Genomic DNA, 20,700 nt, shown 5'->3' with positions numbered 1-20,700 from the left:
ATTCAGTCAATGGTATTTATTTCACTGGCAGAGATACATTTCACCAACAATTTATAAGAGAAATCTCTCACTTCAAGTATAAACCTCTTAAATGTTTTTTAAACAAACAGCAAATAAAACAGTTTGTTATGGCTCTATTGTATGCACCCCTGTCTTCAAATGGCGAGAGACTCCAGAGTTCTCAGCTCTTATCCAGGGTTCTGTTTTCTTGAAATGAAAGTCGCTGGAGATTGTGATGTCTTCAGGATATATGTCTTTATTTTACACATATATACAACCTGAGCATAGGATGGAAGGGCTCACAGCATTAACACTCCAGTACATCTTGTTTCTCCATTAGGTTTCTAGGGATGCCTCCTGCCTAAACCATGGTAAAGTCACTCTGGGCTGAAGCTGAGAGAAGGAGATACAGTCTCACACACAAAACAGCACCCCTGGTCTATTTTTCTCCTTCCTAAAATGACATGGTATTCAGTCAGGTGAGATGGGAAAAGGCCTACCCTCTGTAGTGATGGGGGAGGGCCTCAGGAAAGCATCTGCCCTTCCTTGTTCTCCAATTTCTTTGGAGGTTGTTGCCATCATGAAATATACTCAGAGTAGAGTGTGAATTTCATGCTCTTTATTCAGCTCGTAGTAGCAATGAATGAAACTTTCCCCAAAACATCTAGCTATATATACCAATCAGACCAACCAGATTGCTGCATTCTGGATCCTATTGTTCTAGGACCCCCGAGGCTGAAAGGACACCGGAACCAGAGCCGCGACCGAGCGGGCCAGTTGCGCCAGACCAAACAGCCCTGTCACAACCAGCAGCCTCGAAACACTAGCCAGAACCAGAACCCCTGACCAAGGAACACCCCTGGCCGCAATGCATACATAGGCGGCCAGCATACCTTGAGGACTACAAATGAATGCTAACCTCCCAGGCAGGACTGGAACTTAGAGGGGAGGGGTGTTATGTACTGAGCTGAATTCTAGAACAAAAGGATCTAGAATGCAGCAGTCTGATTGGTCCGCAGGAGCCATCCAATCCAGCTCCAGGTGGAAGTGAATCAGCAACCTGACTGGCCTGCAGGAGCAGTCAATCAGGCTTCTGGAGGAACTGAATCAGCAACCGGACTGGCCTACAGGAGCAGCCTGGAACTAGCCAATCACACGGGGCCCATTGTGAAACTAATGTATATACTGTATAGCTAGATGTTTTGGGGAAAGTTTCATTCATTGCTACTACGAGCTGAATAAACAGCATGAAATTCACACTCGACTCCGAGTATATTTCACTGTGGTACTCCAGATGTTAGATTACAGCTGTTATCATTTCTGGCAATTGGTCATGCTGGCTGTGGCTGATCAGAACTGAAGTTCTAACAACATATTGAAGGTTACAGGTTAACCTCCCTGATTTAAATAAGACTTTCAATTTGTTGTGAATAATACCTGAAGAGATTGGTCCAAGAGCAAGCTGTATAAAACACTTGCGAAGAGCAGTTTCATATTCTATGTGACAAATGTGTTTGCTGTATGTATACCGGTTTCCCACAGCAAACATGTAAAGTGGGGAAGACATCTTAATGTGAAAATGCATCTTTTAACAGCTGTGCATGTGCCCGAGTTCCCGACAACCTGCACTTTAAGTTGTTAAATGTACAAAGCAGTACAAGGAAAAAAGAAAGGGAAAAAATAGTTGACAACTGAGTCATACAAACCCTACTTATTTTTCAGTAAATAATGTCTGGGACTCTGCTGGATCCACAGCTAGCTGAGCAACACAACCAATTGCTCACAGCAGCAGTATTTTTGTGGCTGCCTTTAGAGCACATGATTATGTATTTCCAAAAATTTGATTGGTTTTCACAATATTATAAACAAACACACAAGACACACAAGACAAACAAACAAAACAAACATAAATCATAGCCTTGTTAAAAATTAGTTATTAACTTTGTTAAGTGACTTCCTCGCTTCCCCTTGGTTGAATTTCATTGCATGTCCTTTTAACGGTTTTCCAAATCCCAATTTTTATGAAATTTAACTTAAACATTAACATCCTTAAATCTTCACCTTATAGAATTAAACATATTAATTCATCACTTAACATAGATAAAATCCTAAGCCCATTAAGTATCTGCAAGCTATTTCCAGTTAGTTTAACTTAACAAATTTAACTAAATAATCATTAAATTTATTCCATTCTTCCTAATACTCCTCCTCCTTCTGGTCGCACATGATTATGTGACCAGAGAGAGAATCCCTTCCAGGGTGAAAGTTGTAGATTATACAAGGCTGTGCATGCTTCAAGGTTTGTGCCCCGCATCTTTATATAGTTACTGGATTGGAGTGCACAACAGTCAATTGTGGAGCAGCAAAATATATTGGACTGCCTCTAGTTGGGGTAATGTTGGGAATGGTGGCTAATGACATTGTGTAAGGGTGTCATGGGGCTGACAGGCACAGAATATGCAGAGTAGATAATTCTATTTATTGTTAAAAGTACACTTACAAGTTAGGGAAAGGCATGTCCACCAGTCTAATGTCTGCTGCAACAGAGGTTCTGCTGCTGACCTTGGCTTATGTATCTCCTGCATCTGAACTGCACACAAACAGGTGTAGACTCCACCTGCATGTAACCTTCGGCTCCTCCCAATCCTTGCCTGGTCCTGGGAGACAGTGGAGCAGCAGATGGAGGCAAGAGGAAGAGGTGTGTGGGAGCTCTTGATTCTACACCAGCCTGACCTATTTCTCCCTCCTCACTATCCAATCCTCTTCTGTCCATGGTTAGAGGAAAAACATATTCTAACAACTATTGTAAGTTACTGGGGGGGGGGGGAAGAGACTAAATAAAATATGACCCTACTTACAGGTGATATTCTAACCGGGCTGCAGTATACAACATGCCAGGAGTGCAGTTATCAGTTCTATGTATCGTTTTAAATATATCAATCTGAGGACAGAATATTGGGTTTTGATCATCACATAGCCTGAGTGATATACAGTAATCTGTTCTTAATCATTTCCCAGCCTTCGGTAGGTATATTCATGTTCCCAAAATATCTTCTTTATTTCCTTGGTAGTTATTAGCTCAGTCACCTGGGACCATTTCTGATTCACTCCCTCAAACCATACTTTTCATGACAACGTTTGAAATTAATGCGGGAAACTGCTAAAAATAGTTCTTCACTTGCACTTTAAACGAATAACGAAGTGCTCTAAATATGGCTTTTGCTAGAAGAAACGATCGTAAATATTTAATTTCTCTGTACGCATCCCGCGTTTCATGAACTATAAATCACATTATAATAGCGATTAAAAATAAATAACTCTCCGTCTGCGTTAAACGCTTTGGGCCCGTCATCCACTTGCGCAGCCATAAAGCTGTCGGCTCCCTCTGCTGTTAAGCTCGCGAGCGGCAACACAGCTCGCAAACACTGGAGCGCTTCGGGGACGCGCCTTAACCCTACCCGGAGGCGCGCATAAAAATGGCGGAGAGGCCGCCCGACCAACCCCCTGCCAGAACGGAAGTGTCACGTAGACCACTTCCGTCCGGAGGTGGACTCGCTGCGCGCGCAGACAAAAGGTGTACGGTGAGTGAACGGGGCCAGAAAAGTAGCGCGCACGCGCGCACATTTTCGCGCGAAAGCTGTTTTGGGCGCCTTCCCCGCCGGGCGGGGCCTGCTCGAGTAGTGTGCGGACGCGGCCGGCAGGAGGCGCGCTGGGTCTGGTTGGCGACGGCGGCGGCTGCGCCATTGGCGGGTAGGAAATGCCGCCAGATGGCGGTTTAGGATTGCGGCTCTACTGAGGTGCGGCCCCCGGCACCGCCGCTTGTTCGTTCCGGCCCGGCTTGGCCCCGGCCCGCCTGGACCCTTCTCCCGTGGCACCGTAGGATTCCCGGGGGCGCTGGCCCAGCTGAGGTAACGCAGTCAGCGCGGGCGGAGGGAGGGGGGCTCCGAGGCTGAGATCCAAGATGGAGGCGCGAGGGGCGGGGGCAGCGGGCCCGCTCTCTCTCTCGCTCTCCCGCTCGCGCTCTCTCCCTCGCTCGTTCGCTCACACTCTCGGGCCGGGCCAGCGGGCGGCAGCCAGAGCGAGAGCGGGGAGGGAGCGAGCGAGCGACTCTCGCCCGAGGAGGTGGCTCCTCCCGGGTGGCGGCCCTCTTTCCCTCCCGGCTCGGCCCTTCTTTTCCCTCCCTGCGGGGCCGGGGTGACAATGGAAGGGCGGCGGCCCCACGGGGCGGCCTCGCCTCGTCGACCCCGCCAGTGCCTTCTCTGGGCCCGGAGCCCGCCGCTGTGCGCCCGCCCCCGCGCGGGGCCTGCCCGCCTTCCCTCCCGCCCTCGAGCGCGCTTTCCCCGGCTCGTTCTCGGCCGGGCGGCGGCGCTGAGCGAGATAAGGGTCGACCGCGCTGCCCTCGCTTTCCGGGGGTGGGTGGTTGGTGTGCCACTGGCGACGCCGTGGATGAGGAGCCGGGAGAGGCAGAGGGCCCACATAGCGGGGACACGGGGGTGGCGGCCGTGAAAACCGGTGGCGGGCGAGAACGCCAAGGCGGAAATGGGGAGGCCATTTGGGGGTAGCGCTGATCCCCGAGGGGGTTGGCCGAGGCGGAATCAGAGTAGATGCCTAAAATAGCGGGACTGAGTTGGACTGAGCCGTTGCGGGAGAGATCGAGTGTTAGCTCCTGGTTCTTGAGGAGGGAAGAGCTTTAGGGGCAGATTTCTGGTAAACGCTGGTCAATACTGTAGGGTGATGGGTTGACGCTGGGCACAAGTTGGAGTAAGTGGAGAGTGGCCACTTAGGATGCCTCGCTTTTTGGGAAGTGGAATAATTGGTTGGTAGGTGACCAAAGCAGTAAGCACCAGAAGTTCTGTTCTTGTGTTTAAGATCACCTTGGATCTTTGTGTTCCTGCCTCGTGACATAACTTAAGAATGTTCTACAAGTTGTATTGACTGGAACACAGGTCATCTTGTGCTAGACGGCGTAGCCTGCAGGAAGACTAGCTGTGACTATGGGACATGCAGCAACTAGTGGATCATATAACAGCAGTAGGGAATGCTAGAATGTGGGGAGGGGGGAGGGACATATTACCTTGCAGGGTGGTTTTCATCACTGATTTGAATAGGCAATGCATTGCTTACGTGAGAGGAAAACATGTGAGTCAAGAGATAGGCCAATAAAAGTTAGCTTTCATTTTTGTATAATCTTGCAACCTTGTACCAAAGAATAATTTATCTCCTTTATATTATAGAACATTTTGTTCTTGTCAAAGAGCAGAACATCAACTCATATACACTATAAACTTATTCACCACACTTTTTTTAGGTAGTTCTTATGTGTGTGATTAAATAAACTTTTGAACATGTTGCAGAATCTCAATGAATATTGTGAGTTTTGATGAATAGAACTAATATAGATAAGTGCTTTGCAATTAAGAAGTTGATTGGAATGTTCTCTTTTTGTTCCACTGGAGGAGGAAGAGGAGGATAAGGATATTTTTAATTTTATTTTCCTTCACTAGAAGGTCCTAAGGTGGGTCACTACAATGTAAAATTCAAAAGTAAAACAGTTTAAAACAAATTACAACCACACCTAGAGTGGGTCCTAAATAAATACGTCAAGTGTAATAAGCCAAATTAGTAATACAGAAAAAGCTGTTCATGTAAGAACCAGAATGGTTTCACCCAACTCTTGAACTGTTGACGTTCCTCTGAAAATGATTTGAGCAACCACCCATTGGAATAATAACATTTAACCTTCTGAAGATTTGCTTAAAATAAAATTCTGGGAAATTCGCTTAAATGCAATCTTGGACATAGCTCAAGATTCCAAATTAATTAATTTTATTTTCAGCTTATTTGTTTAAAACATTTTAACTCTGCTTTTTAGGTCAAAAGGTTTTCCCCAATGTTCTGATCAGAGAAGATCTATTGAAAATAATGGACATATTGGGACCATTAACTTCAAACTCTTAAATTGGATACAACCTAAAGACCTTACAAGATGTCTTACAACCAGCAATTTAAGAGCAGTACAGCAAACAATTATAGAACAGTAAAAACTGAATACCTAATGAAACCACAACTGGTCAACATAAAAACATTAAGAGAAAAGCTAAATATGGGAAGGGATCTTAAAGGTAATTCAGTCCAGCAATTGCTAAATATAGGAAATCTGCTGCTACAGCATACCTGATAGGCTGCTATCCAGCCTCTGCTTAAACTTCTAATAGCCACTCTCTAAGCAGTCTGTTCCACTGTCAGACAGCTTGTTTCATTAGGAAGTTGTTCCTGACGATTAATTGAAATCCCATTTCATGTCATCTGCACCCATTGGTTTGGATCCTGCACTCTGGGGCTGCTTCTCCTAACCTGGTGCTCTTCAGAGGTTTTGGACTTCCACCAGGGCCCCAGCCAGCATGATCAATGGTCAGGGATGATGAGGATGTAGAGTATCTGATGCCTGGCACTTTGATTAGAATACCAACAGGAAATACAATCAATCAAATAATATTTAATTGTAACATGAGCAAACTATTAGGCTTCTACTAACATCTTAGTAGTCAAATTTTGAGCAGATTTGAAGTTCCTGAAATTTCTTTAGAGACATACAATATGCTAGATTGAATGTAACCGGTGTGTGTGTTTGGGCAGCATCAACGTTAGGGCTGTGGGTTGCTGTCCTCCAGGGTGCCGAGCTGAGGGGGCACAAAATTGAGAAGATCCATAATTGAGAAGATCCATTTAGGGGTGACAAATTTTGGGCTCACACAGGGTGCCATATTATGAAAGATTACCAAAGTCCACCCTTGGTTTGGGGCCCAGTCAGCTTCTTTGAGAGAAGAGTACAGCTGGGTAAAGGTAAAGGGACCCCTGACCATTAGGTCCAGTCGTAACTGACTCTGGGGTTGCGGTGCTCATCTCACTTTATTGGCCGAGGGAGCCGGCATACAGCTTCCGGGTCATGTGGCCAGCATGACTAAGCCACTTCCGGTGAACCAGAGCAGCGCACGGAAATGCTGTTTACCTTCCCACCAGAGCGGTACCTATTTATCTACTTGCACTTTGATGTGCTTTCGAACTGCTAGGTGGGCAAGAGCAGGGACCGAGCAACAGGAGCTCACCCTATTACGGGGATTCGAATCGCCGACCTTCTGATTGGCAAGTCCTAGGCTCTGTGGTTTAACCCACAGTGTCACCCGTGTCCCTACAGCTGGCTAGTGATATATAAAAACTTTGTTGAGTATGTTATTCTTATACCTAAAGCAGGCATGTCTAAAGTCCATTTCGGAACTTTAACCTGAATACTTAAGTGTGTATATGGCTTGAATTCATTTCAGTAGATCTTCAGGGGGGTTTTCTGCATTGTGCCAAAAGGTTGCTATCTGGATTTCATTGAAATTACCAGTTCACATTGCCATTTATGGAGCTGCATTTCTGTTTTCCCTCTCCCTCAGCCCTTCAGGTATGTAGAAACTGCATCAGTGAAAGCAGTAGTAGATGATTTTGGGCCAGGGTTAGCTGAAATGCAAAATTATCTCTTTGTTGTTACTTAATTTGCTTCCTGTGCAATCCAAAGAACATTAGAAGAGCCTTGTAGGCCAAAGGTCCATCTGATGCAGCATTGGATTCTCATAGTGGGCCAAAGAGATGCCTATGGGAAGCCTGTAAGCAGGCCCTGAGTGCAGTGGCCCTCTCCTAGCTTGCAGTTCCCAGTAATTTGTATTCAACGGCATACTGCCTCTAGCAGTGAAGGTAGGACAAACTCATTGTGGCTTGAAGCCACATTTGGATGTACATTCGTGGATGGGTAAACCGTAGTTGAGCAAACTAGGAATGACTGTCAGCCTCATGCTCATATCTCTTCCCATGCCTCTTGCCTGTTGGAACACCAATCATGCTTAGCTTATAATGCAGTTCACTTTTATGCCTAAAATGAGGAACTGTGATTTTAATAATCACTTTATTAACCAGAATATTAAACCATTAATATTTTGTTAGACTTTTGGGCTGCTGCTATTTGAATAAGCAGCATCATTCGGCAGGGGATTGGCAACTACAATATGGCTTGTTGGTTTCTGGTGGATATACAGTGGTACCTCGGGTTAAGAACTTAATTCGTTCTGGAGGTCTGTTCTTAACCTGAAACTGTTCTTAACCTGAGGTACCACTTTAGCTAATGAGGCCTCCCGCCGCCACCGCACAATTTCTGTTCTCATCCTGAAGCAAAGTTCTTAACCCGAGGTACTATTTTTGGGTTAGTGGAGTCTGTAACCTGAAGCGCCTATAACCCGAGGTACCACTGTACCTGATACTGTTACTTATTTGTCTATCAAGATGTTGCAATACCACCCTTTGCCAAAATAGTTACAGGGTGTTTTCCATCAGAACAAGGTAATACAAGAAACACAATACATGAAATACAAACAAACAAACAAACAAACAAACAAACAGATAAATAAATGAGTAACATAACTAGTAAATTCAAACATGTTTGAGCATTTCTTTTACACAGTCTTCTAAAGGAATCTGTTTGGTTCATTTTTTGAACTACATTGTTGAAACACATGGGAAAAGAAAATTATATCTATCATAACAACTTACTTGATTTAATTGAAAAATATTTTTTGTAAAAAGAAAACCCGTCTAAAATTTTAACACATAAAGTATAATTCAAAAGATATTACATGTTTCAAAAGATATTCAAAAACAATTATAGTGAAACTTATAACTCAACTTCATGCATGGGAAGAGATACCTATTATATGATTTGTTTAATGATGATTAGTATTAAAAGAATTGACCAAGACACTAATTAGCTACGTAGCTGTTCCCACAACATTATTGTAAAGATGAGGTTACCAGCGGTCACAAACCTTCTTGGACTCATGGGTGCATTTGGAAATTTGAGAATCTTGTGAGCCCCACCACAAAATGGCTGCCATGGTAAGTGTGCCCAGTCAAAATGGACAATATATGACACAGATGGGGTCTCAGCCCCAAAAAGCAAATATTTGGCCCCGCTTCACATAGTAAACTACCAATTTCACTGGTGGGGTTCAACTTGCCCATGAAACTGAACACAGGCTGCAGTCCTATGCATTCTTATATGCAAGTAAGGTCCATTTAACTTGGTGGGATTTAGGTCTGAGTAAAACTTCATAAGATTACTCTGCATTTCTCATCCACCTCTTGGGTGGCCAGATGCAAAGTACAGGTCCTGAACAGCATTAGAAATTCGCCAGGTGTGTTTTGCAACAGGCGTGGGTCCAGTTGTGACCACTTGGGACATCTCTGTATGCCAGGTAGGCAACTGACATTTCTATCTGGCTGGCCTGCCCAGCTTTCTTAAGCAGGTAAGCAGAAGGGCTTATTTATTGCATTTATATTCCACCTTTTTCTCCAATGAGTACATGGTTCACTTCCTCAGTTAATCCCTACAATGACCCTGTGAGGTAGATTAGGAGGCTGTGATTGGTCCTAGGTCACCCATTGAGCTTCCTGACTGAGTTAGGATTTGAACTCTGATCTCCCAGGTCCTAGTCCAACACTAGAACAACTACACCACACTAGCTTTCTAAAATACTTCTGCTGTGGGGCAGCTATACAAATTAAGCAGGTAAATAAATACGGGAAAAGTAAAACGTCACTTAAGACAAGGACCTGAAATATTTTCCTTGAAGCTTGAATTTGTTTTATTCTGGATTGTTTTATTTGACGTTTTAATGTGTTGTAAACCGCTTTGAGATTTTTTTCTTTAAAATATAAAGCAGTATAGAAATGATGACAATGATAATAGTAATTATTATTATTCATTCCAGAAAAAACCCGGTTCTTAGATATTTTTTTGTGGCAACTGTAACTGAGGTGCCATTTGGAAATTACCGGCAGCTTATATATCTGAGTTTCTAACACTAGTCCTGAACCTTGGACAGTTGCCTAAGTTCCATGACAAGCAACATCTGCTGAAATTCCTTCTCCTAGAAAGTATTAAAAATGAAGGAGTCCTGTCTTACTCTCCTATCTTCATCTGTCCCCCTCTTTCCTAAGGCTGGAATCAAAAGCATGCTCACATCGGAGTAACGTAGTGGGGCTTGCTTCTGAGTAGACTTATTTATAATTGTTATGTTCATCCTAGCCACACACAGTCCCTTCTACACAAGCATACTTTTTCTGTGCAGTGACTAGTGATGTTAAATTCTTGAGAATAATCTTTTGGAGAATATTCTCAATTAAAGAGGTGTCTACATTTAAAGCTGCTGTGTAGACAACACAGAATTTACAGTTTGTGGAGAATATTCTCTGGAGAATTTTCTAGCAGAGAATATTCTCCAGAGACTATTCTCACCTCATATCACTAGCAGTGACAGAGGCATACTAGTTTAACACTGATTCATTTGCTTTTTCTCATCATCTTTTTCTGTGGGTTCCAAAGCTCGCCCGATCAGAAAGGAAATGGAGTGGGTGCAGACATTGAAGGCTGAACAAGGAGGGACTGGGCAGTCAGGAGAGTAATTGATGAGCAATTCAGCACAGAGGAGAGTAGATCACCTGCTGGGCACCATTTCATGCCTTTGGGGTGCTGTGGTGCTTTTTCACATCATGTTGGCAACTCCAGAAGTTAACTACAAATAAAATGATCAGTTGCATGTTGGCTTAGTCTGGAGATCTGCTTCCACTCAGGGATAATTGTGAAAGTCCTTGACATGCCTTTTAAAAAATCTAGATATTTATTTTGATACGCCTCCATAGGTATGAAACAAGTTTATACTATGTTGCCGTCAGACACCAACTGTACATGCTATTACTATGCATTAACAGGTTCACTAACACAACTCCCCCTCCCACTCCAACTCAGCAGCTGATTTGCTGATGCACTTACCTTTACCTGCTGAAACACTGTCCAGTAAATCCAGAAATGCAGAGATGAAGCCATCAATTGCACTGCTTGAAAATTTACTGATATGTCTTGTCTTTTCTAAAAACTTGAAAAAAGAATCTTTCTGCCTCCCTTTCTTCCAGGCGGTGCTTATTTCTGTTGCCTTTTCTTTTCAACCAGCTCTCCCCTCTTCCCATTTGCTCTTGCATACTTCTACATCTTTATTTTCGCTGTGTGCAGTGAACTGTGCAGTTTATGCCTAACAATTCATTCTAAGAGGTCTTTGCAAGTGCCAGTAAGGTTTTTGCCTATTGCAGGCAGAACTTAAAACCAAAGTATGCCACAAGTTAACTCCAAATATGGTACATTGCCATAAGTCATATGCCATACATATACAAATAATGCATATACATTCATCCCTTCTGCTGCTCAAGTGCCTTGGTGTAGTTTTGCATCTGTTCTAATGAGCCAGAGAACATGCTGCAACATTGAATGGAAGAATCAGGCAAGAGCACAGCCTGACTATGATGTAAATAGGTTCACAGGCCCCCTACCTGCTAGCCAGTTGTGCTGCAAACCCCAGCTGCTTGCACTATGTATGATGAATCATCCCCCCCATTAAAAAAAATCCCAGAGTGGCTTTTATATCCGTAAAAACTGAAGACAGTACCTGCATGAGGCTTACAGTCTTGAAAAAAAGGAAAGGGGGAATGGGGAAGGAAGAGCAAATTCAGGCATAGTTCTTAAAGTTATAGTTGTTTGATTGCACCTTTGTCCAAGGCAGTGGCATCCAAACGTTTTTCAAAGAGGGCCAGATTTGATGAAGTGAAGGGCCATGAGGGCCAACCAAGATTTTTGACCTTTTTTAGGATTGAAAGTGTTGAGCTTTTTTCTGGGATTGAACTTGTTGAGGTTTTTTTAGAACTTTACCCCCAGGAAATAAACTGCCAGATTAAACCAACCGGAGGGCCGGATTAGGCCCCCCAAACAGACTTTGGACATGCCTGGTCCAAGGAGTTCAGGATGATGGCTGTGAAGTTAACCCATTTTGTTCAAATAAGAATTCTAATGGGACAGGTTAAAGAGCGAGAGAGATAGTTAATGGCCTCGGTCCACCTGGTCAGCTTTATGGCTGAGCAGGGGTTTGATCTCCAATCCCTCTGTTTTTAACTCTCAGTATCAGAGGTCAGAGCTGCATGTACACTGAGTCCAATACTACATGTGAGTACTGGATAGTGTCCTCCATGCAATCATGAATTCACCATAGTAGTGATACTGGTGTTGATAGGATGGTTCTGCAGCTCTACACCATACTAGCTGCTGATGCTCAATATTGTGTGCCACATTTGCAGTTACAGTGTAGCTATATATTAGTCATCTTAACATGTTAAATTTCCCCTTTTCTTCAGTTAAAATTAAGCTTCATCTACCGTTCCCTTAAAAACAGCCTTTAAAAACCACATGCTGTATCCCACAGACACTATGAAGTTCTACCATGCTTTATTAAACGCTACAGTGAAACAAACTAAACCTTTTATCTCTCAGGAAAGGTGGTAATTTAACAAAAGCAGATGGCTGTGGTGGGTAAGAATCCAATGTACAGATGTACTTAACATATGTAAGCTGCACTCTTTTCTAATGTGAAAAAATATATAACTAATGAAAACTGAAAATACCAAACTAATTGATTGTGGACTGCTGTTTGATCCTTTGTGTTTACCCCAAAGCAGCAAGCTACTGGTAGTATACTCAAGGTGTATGAACATTTACTTGGTAAATCGGCCTGTTTTACAGACTGCATTAACATTGTAGGATGCAAGGCAAATTTGAGGGGAAAACACTTGCTTGGTGACTTAACTGATGATGTTTATTACCATCATATAACTAAAGTGTCATAGCTAAGGTGTAGAGCACATATTTGGCATACAAAAGATCCTAAGTTCAAGCCTTGCCATTTCAGGTGGGATTTCTTCTCAGCCTACCAGAAGCCAAAGAGAACTGTTGTCAGCCAGTGCAGAAAATATGGAGCAGAATGAACCAATTGTCTGATCTGATGCAAGGCAAATTCTGTGATACAGTGGTACCCCGCAAGACGAACGCCTCGCGAGACGAAAAACTCGCAAAACGAAAGGTTTTTTCGTTTTCGAGTTGCCTCGCAAGACGAATTTCCCTATGGGCTTGCTTCGCAAAACGAAGCTTGCCCCGGGGACAGCGGGTCTTCTCTTTTGAAGCAAGGGGCTGCGGGGAGATAGCGATCTCCCTGCAGCCCCTTGCTGCAAAAGACGTCCGGGGGAAGCGGGGAAGCGAAGCGCTTCGCTTCCCGCTGCCCCCGACCTCTTCTGAAGCAAGGGGCTGGGGGGAGATAGCGATCTCCCTGCAGCCCCTTGCTGCAAAAGACGTCCGGGGGAAGCGGGAAGCGAAGCGCTTCGCTTCCCGCTGCCCCCGACCTCTTCTGAAGCAAGGGGCTGGGGGGAGATAGCGATCTCCCTGCAGCCCCTTGCTGCAAAAGACGTCCGGGGGAAGCGGGGAAGAAGCGCTTCGCTTCCCGCTGCCCCCGGACCTCTTCTGAAGCAAGGGGCTGGGGGGAGATAGTGATCTCCTCGCAGCCCCTTGCTGCAAAAGACGTCCGGGGGAAGCGGTTAAGCGAAGCGCTTCGCTTCCCGCTGCCCCCGACCTCTTCTGAAGCAAGGGGCTGGGGGGAGATCGCTATCTCCCCCCAGCCCCTTGATTCAGAAGAGGTCGGGGGCAGCGGGAAGCGAAGCGCTTCGCTTCCCCGCTTCCGCCGGACGTCTTTTGCAGCAAGGGGCTGCAGGGAGATCGCTTCTCCCGGTGCTCCGAAGCCGGGCGGGGGGCAGGGGACACCTCCCGCCGCCGCGGGGACACCTTTTGAAGGCAGGCGGGGGGGAACAAAGACTTTCGCCCCCCGCCCGCCTTCAGAAGAGGTCCAGGACCTCTTCTGAAGGCTGGCGGGGGGCAAAAGTCTTTGTCCCCCCTGCCTGCCTTCCCAGGGGCTTTTAAATCGCCCCGGACAGCGGAGAAGTCCTCCGCTGTCCGGGGCGATTTTAAAATGCCGCCCACCAGCATTTTTAGGATCGCCCGGACAGCGGAGAAGTCCTCCGCTGTCCCGGGGTTTTTTAAAATGCTGGGGGTGGGAAGAAAAGCCCTTGTCCCCCCCCCCCCAGCCTTCAGAAGAGGTCCGGGGACAGACTGTCCCCGGACCTGGTCTGAAGTCGGTTTCCCTAGGAACGCATTAATTGATTTTCAATGCATTCCTATGGGAAACCGTGCATCGCAAGACGAAAAAACCACAAGACGAAGAGACTTGCGGAACGAATTAATTTCGTCTTGCGAGGCACCACTGTATTTCAATTGTTCCTAGCACCGGTACTGTGCTTCACAGTTCAGTATGAGATGACTGTATCAATTGGGAGGATGTAATGTGCTAGACTGCAGCACTATAATATACCGTATTTTTCGCTCTATAACACGCACCCAACCATAACACGCACGTAGTTTTTAGAGGAGGAAAATCCGTAGGCATGCCCACCCGTAGGCATTCCCTCCATAACACTTACAGACATTTCCCCTTACTTTCTAGGAGGAAAAAAGTGAGTGTTATGGTGCAAAAAATACGGTAGTTACCATTACAAAGGGAAAAGACATCTGTGTGAATTATAACTAAAAGATCCTGTTTAGTAAAATTCAGAACATACTTAAAAGTATGTGGATAGAACTCTTAAGATAACTGGAATTGGCTTCTCTGATTAACCAGCTATTCTGGACTCTATACTTTGCTGTTGCCAGAAGGGGTTGAAGGGGTTAATGGAGGGAGGCTGACATTTTAGCTGTGATTGAATAGCTATTCAATGTTGTAGAGTCAAAAGGCCACTGCTTCACCAAAGAGGAGGACTGTTTTTCCGAAAGCCGTCCTTCTATTAGCAAAGAAAGGATCTTGCAGAATGATTAGTGGGTGCTTGGGGGACACCTTTTTCAGTTTTTAAAGTTTCTGATTGAGACAAGTCAGGAAATAATCATTAATTAGAGGGCAGTTGAGACTGTGTGTTGTGAATTTATGTGCTAACACAGGAGGTTTAGGGCATTGGACTTGAAGGAAGATCACCCTTGGCAGTTGTTTATGCCATTTCATTCCTTGGTGTTTTGCTACCTAACATTAAGATATACAAATGTAAGGAAAAACTTCCAGCATCTTAAACAGCGGTCCTCTACTTTTTCTCTAATATATGGAAGGTATCTTATTGTTACACAGGATTTTTCTGTATTTCAAATCATGAAAGGGTCACCTTTTTAACATTTACATAGCACTCAGAAACCCTTGTAAAATGCTCTGGGTTGAAGCACTGCAAGTACAAATGTGCATGATTCTGTAAGAAGTGCAAAACGTGATAGCTGAATGCTGGATGAAAAGGCTGTTCTAATTATTTTTGTTGGCCTGAACCTCTGATTCCTCCCTGCTGTTCTTGCGGGGAGAGAAGGTCTCAAGAGCAGTAGGTGAAAAAAAACACCTCATTTTGGTGCATAATTTTGTATTGCAATTCAGCATTTGTTGAACCAAATCGATATGTTAGTTTCTCCAGACTCGGGATCATATTTCAGGCAATGAGTCCTGAGGGTAACAATATCTGTTCAATGTTGCATATGCTCCCGTATTACAATCATTGCATTAGATTTTTTTCCTAAAATAAACAATCTGAGGCAGATTATTCTCTTTTACAGATAAAATGCTAGAACAGTGAAAAAGATCAAATTGCTTAGACATGGGTTTTCCAAAAGGGGTTCATGACCCTCAAAGCAGGGTGGATTGATTTCCCGTATTTTTTTGTATATAAGACGCCCCTTATTTTGGGGGACTCCAAATTAAGAAAACACCTCTCAGTACTACCTGTGTATAAGACGAGCCCCAATTTTAAACCTATTTTTTTGGTTAAAAAAAAACCCTAGTCTTATACACGGAAAAAGACAGTAAATCACAGTTATCTAAATGAGCAAGAAATGATGCTGATTTAAATCGACACTATTCCTAAACAATTCCTAAATCTGACCACTAAACCATGTTAATTTACTAAATAAAGTACTGTTTACACTTAACATATTTTTCCAAAATGTTTCCATTTTTAACCTGTAGAGGTAATGTTTTTTAAAATATTCCCCTAACCATATTGTGCCTTTTTTACAATGGGCATCCACGACAGTTTAAGGTTAACAGTGCAATCTTGCTTACTAAGAAATAAGTCTCATTGAATTTACTCTCTGGCAAGTGAGTGATTGCATCTTAAGTACAGGAATATAAGAACATGTACAGTTAGTTACCTTTTCCCCGATTGTTATTACTTTCTGCTTCACTCTCTCCTGCCCTAGTTCCACCCTCTCAAACAAAAAACGAAATATTCAATGATTGATAAAGTAAGGCTTAGTAGCTATTTGAGAGACAAGAGCAATTCCGTTTTTTCATGTGACAATGAAATGCCCATGTTTGGTAGGTAGAATGTAAATATTCATGTTACGGGGAATTGTTGGTTTTTTAAAATAGAAAAAAATCATTTTACTTTGTGTATCTGGTAGAGATTGGTTCACTTTAACCCCTAATGATTGGGCCAACCTGCTTATGTCCAGACTTTTTTTTATTAAGCTATTATAAGAGAAGCTTAGTGGTTAGTTTTAATCATTTTAAGTTAAATTTTAAAGATTTATTAAAAACATAAAAGCAAAATGCTGATTTATATCTATGTGCAACAAATGCAACATGAAGAACAAGGAGGGGAGAATTAGTAGTCAAGGAGAATGCCATTTTCGTTGTGCGTCTTTCACATTTTAAGCCTCACTGAATAGAAGGGGCAAAAACAAGGTAAGATAGGAGCAGCAGACCTTAGATGGTCGCTATGTACCACATGTGTGTGTAATGATTTTCAACAACTAAATTGTGTTCAGAAAATGCTTTAGCCTTTGGTTTCTGGTGGCATGTGCAGAGAATATTGGTTAATGCGAAGTCAATCTTTCAAATCAACAGTTGACCTTGAAGCTCACTGTGTGGTATTGGACACAATCTGTCCTTACAAGTTTGTTCGGACTAAAAGACATTAAGTAGCAAAATGGTGTCATAAAGGAATTGTGTTATAGCTGGAACAACCCATTATTATTTTTCTTAATTTGTAGCATGTCAGTTTTTTCTGTGCTATGCAGATGTGAAGAATTGCTTTGGAATACTGTCAGTAGTATTTGGGTTTGGAGGGCAAAAAATATGGCAGGCTAGATGTAATCAACCGGTAGATAGTAGTTGATGTTCTTCTTATTTTATCCCCATGAATGAAATCAGGGCTGAGAGAAATCATCCCCCCTCAAGTGTACTGTTTTACAAGGTTCTTCTTTATTAAAACTTTACAAGCTGTTTCTTTGAATTATTACGGGTTAAGTATGGAGTCAGAGATTGCCATCATCCCATGTGCTAATAATGAACTCAGTCTCTTAAGTGCCAGTCCTTATGTAGTTAAAACAGCACTGTCCATGCATAAGCAGAAGGTATATGCAGGTTTTGAGGAACCCCAAGGGTTACAGAACTCTTAAAACTCTTTAAAAAACAGTCACAAAAACAACTTGGTGAGAACTGAGCAAACTAAGTAGCCACATAATGCTATGTGAACCAGGGGGCAGGGTGAACTGAATTGAGTGGATTGAAGAGAACACTTCATGCTTTCTGAAACCCCCCCCTTTTTTTTAAAGCTTTGACCCCAAGGTAAATGGGCTAGTGTGAGCATGATTAACACAGGGTTAATTGTAGTAACCAGTGCTTATTTTATATAAGCCCTGCAAACAGATTCTCTACTAATTGCTTAATAAAAATTGGTCATCCAATAATTGTACAGACTGATTTCTCATTGAAGTCCTTAAACTGAAATTCTGAAGCCTTATAATCCATCAAAAAATAAGAGGTGATATTTAAATCTTGACTCGTTTCCCTTCATGCTTGGATGCTCTGGGTTATAGACCAGTTTCCTTCTGAGTAGGTCTTTCTGGTATATTGTCACTTCCTTCACTACTGAATTGCACAAAATCAAGAATATTATTTCCTTGAGATTAGATGGTGAAAATTTGTAAGAGCACTCGTGCGTAAGAGTTTCCTGGTTACTTGTTAGAACCATTTTAAGAAACTTTGAAAGCATTTATACACACATGACCAGAGTAAATCTCAAAAACCTAAAATGTGAGTACAACCCACCTTGAACAGATGCCCTGAAAGCAGCTTCCAAAATTATTGACTGTTAAATAACTTAAAGCCGTCTTGCAATCACATTACAATGTATATTATGACGACATACTTGAACATATGGTTTTGCCTTATTATCATGCTACCTCTGCCTGTTACATCTGGATGGGATAATCGAGGAGACTTTTGCCAGTCTTTTTAGATGTTTTAAGAAAAATGTTATGACTTTGGATTTGGTGAAAAAAATGTACTATCTGTGTAGTATCGCCCCATGCTACTACTACAGGGTGTAAAAAGGGAGTGGGTGGCACTGTGCTCTAAACCACTGAGCCTCTTGGGCTTGCTGATCAGAAGGTTGGCAGTTCAAATCTGCGCAACGGGGTGAGCTCCCATTGCTCTGTCCCAGCTTCTGCCAACCTAGTAGCTCAAAAGCATACCAGTACAAGTAGATAAATAGATACCACTGTGATGGGAAGGTAAGTGGTGTTTCAGTGCATTCTGGCACTTGTCACTGTCCTCCGTGCACCAGTGGCAGTTTAGTTATTCTGACCACATGACCTGTGGACAAACAGCGGTTCCCTTGGCATGAAAAGCAAGATGAGCGCCGCACCCCATAGTCACTTTTGACTGGATTTAACTGTCCAGAGGCCCTTTACCTTTTACCTACCTACATGGTGTACGTGTAGTATTTTGATTTACATGGAATGCCTCCCATTGGGAAATATTAATCTTTAAAGGCTGGTTTATTGTACATGAACAGCATTCTGGTGCATGTTGCTTTAAAGCATATGTTTCACTCCTTCCTTGCTCCTGCTGATGTTGCGCTTGGGGAAGAAACAAACTAGAATCTTGAGCTTGTGGTTTTTTTTGCTCCCTTCTTGTGGTTTTCTTTGGGGAAACAAAACTTGAACCCAGATTCACACATAGTAATAAGACATACAGTAGTGGGGCAAGAGTGAAGTTTGGGCTTTTTAGCAATGTGCACAACCACACTGCTTGTAGACATTGAATCCTTGTTTGCTTTAATAATAGTTTAGTGTGATGTAGAAACCAGGCCAAAACACCATATATAGCAATTCTGTTTAAATATTCCTTATATAAGCAAGGAATGATAACTTTATTCTAGTAATAAGCAGCCTGGAGGTTCGTGGTATCTGAATCTTTGCTGATCCTGCTTGGAAGTCTAAGAAACGTCTTTTTTATTTTTGCAAGAGTTGTTTACTATTTCTTGAAATACAATTCTTCATGTACCTACCCCAACAGATGCTTGAAAGGTGGCAGTGAGAGGATGAGCCTTTTCTGTGGTGACTTCTGATTGTTGAATTCCTTCCCCAGGGAGCCTTGCTTGGTGCCAGAAGAAGGATGTAGATTTATTTAATTTTATGCCCAGGCATTTGGACAGCTTTAATTGTGTGGGTTCTGGTCATTTGTTTTTGTTGTTGATCCTTAAGTGGCTGCAGTTACTACTTTATGCAGTTGGGTGATTTTTGTGGATGAACACTTTTAGTACCGTATTTTGCGCCCCATAAGACGCTCCGGCCCATAAGACGCACCTAGTTTTTTGGGGGGGAAATAAAGGGAAAAAATTATTTCCCCCCCAGGCGCGGGGCTGGGGCAGCCCGAGCTTCCCCCGACCCCAGCCCCCAAACAGGCAGCTCTCTGCAAGCCGTGGGAGCCCAGCGGTGGTTCCCGCTGCTTGAGGAGAGATCCGCGAAGCCTGCACGTGCTGGGATCAGCGCGTGCAGGCTTCGGGATGCCTGCAACTCTCCCCAAGCAGTGGGAACGTTCCCGCTGCTTGGGGAGAGATCCGCGAAGCCTGCGCGTGCTGGGATCAGCGCGCGCAGGCTTCGGGATGCCTGCAACTCTCCCCAAGCAGTGGGAACGTTCCCGCTGCTTGGGGAGAGATCCGCGAAGCCTGCGCGTGCTGGGATCAGCGCGCGCAGGCTTCGGGATGCCTGCAACTCTCCCCAAGCAGTGGGAACGTTCCCGCTGCTTGGGGAGAGATCCGCGAAGCCTGCGCGTGCTGGGATCAGCGCGCAGAGGCTTCGGGATGCCTGCAACTCTCCCCAAGCAGTGGGAACGTTCCCGCTGCTTGGGGAGAGATCCGCGAAGCCTGCACGTGCTGGGATCAGCGCTTGCAGGCTTCGGGATGCCTGCAACTCTCCCCAAGCAGTGGGAACGTTCCCGCTGCTTGGGGAGAGATCCGCGAAGCCTGCGCGTGCTGGGATCAGCGCGCGCAGGCTTCGGGATGCCTGCAACTCTCCCCAAGCAGTGGGAACGTTCCCGCTGCTTGGGGAGAGATCCGCGAAGCCTGCGCGTGCTGGGATCAGCGCGCGCAGGCTTCGGGATGCCTGCAACTCTCCCTAAGCAGTGGGAACGTTCCCGCTGCTTGGGAAGAGATCCGCGAAGCCTGCGCGTGCTGGGATCAGCGCGCGCAGGCTTCGGGATGCCTGCAACTCTCCCCAAGCAGTGGGAACGTTCCCGCTGCTTGGGGAGAGATCCGCGAAGCCTGCACGTGCTGGGATCAGCGCTTGCAGGCTTCGGGATGCCTGCAACTCTCCCCAAGCAGTGGGAACGTTCCCGCTGCTTGGGGAGAGATCCGCGAAGCCTGCACGTGCTG

At 44.3% G+C, this 20,700-nt stretch overlaps 1 protein-coding gene across 1 annotated transcript in view; it reads left to right on the top strand.

Moving 5' to 3' along the window:
- The first annotated feature begins 3,702 nt into the window (after positions 1-3,702).
- STAG1 (STAG1 cohesin complex component) overlaps positions 3,703-20,700 on the top strand; it is a 104,308-nt gene continuing 87,310 nt past the window's right edge. Inside the window, exon 1 of the mRNA XM_081192529.1 lies at positions 3,703-3,908. The gene's annotated coding sequence lies outside the window, so the exon portion shown is untranslated. The remainder of the gene's footprint in view (positions 3,909-20,700) is intronic.

The sequence above is a fragment of the Podarcis bocagei genome, assembly GCF_964188305.1.
Source record: "Podarcis bocagei genome assembly, chromosome: 4".
Classification (NCBI taxonomy): domain Eukaryota; kingdom Metazoa; phylum Chordata; class Lepidosauria; order Squamata; family Lacertidae; genus Podarcis; species Podarcis bocagei.
The sequence above is the reverse complement of the archived record's forward strand: the minus strand, read 5'-3'. Positions and strand labels throughout refer to the sequence as shown.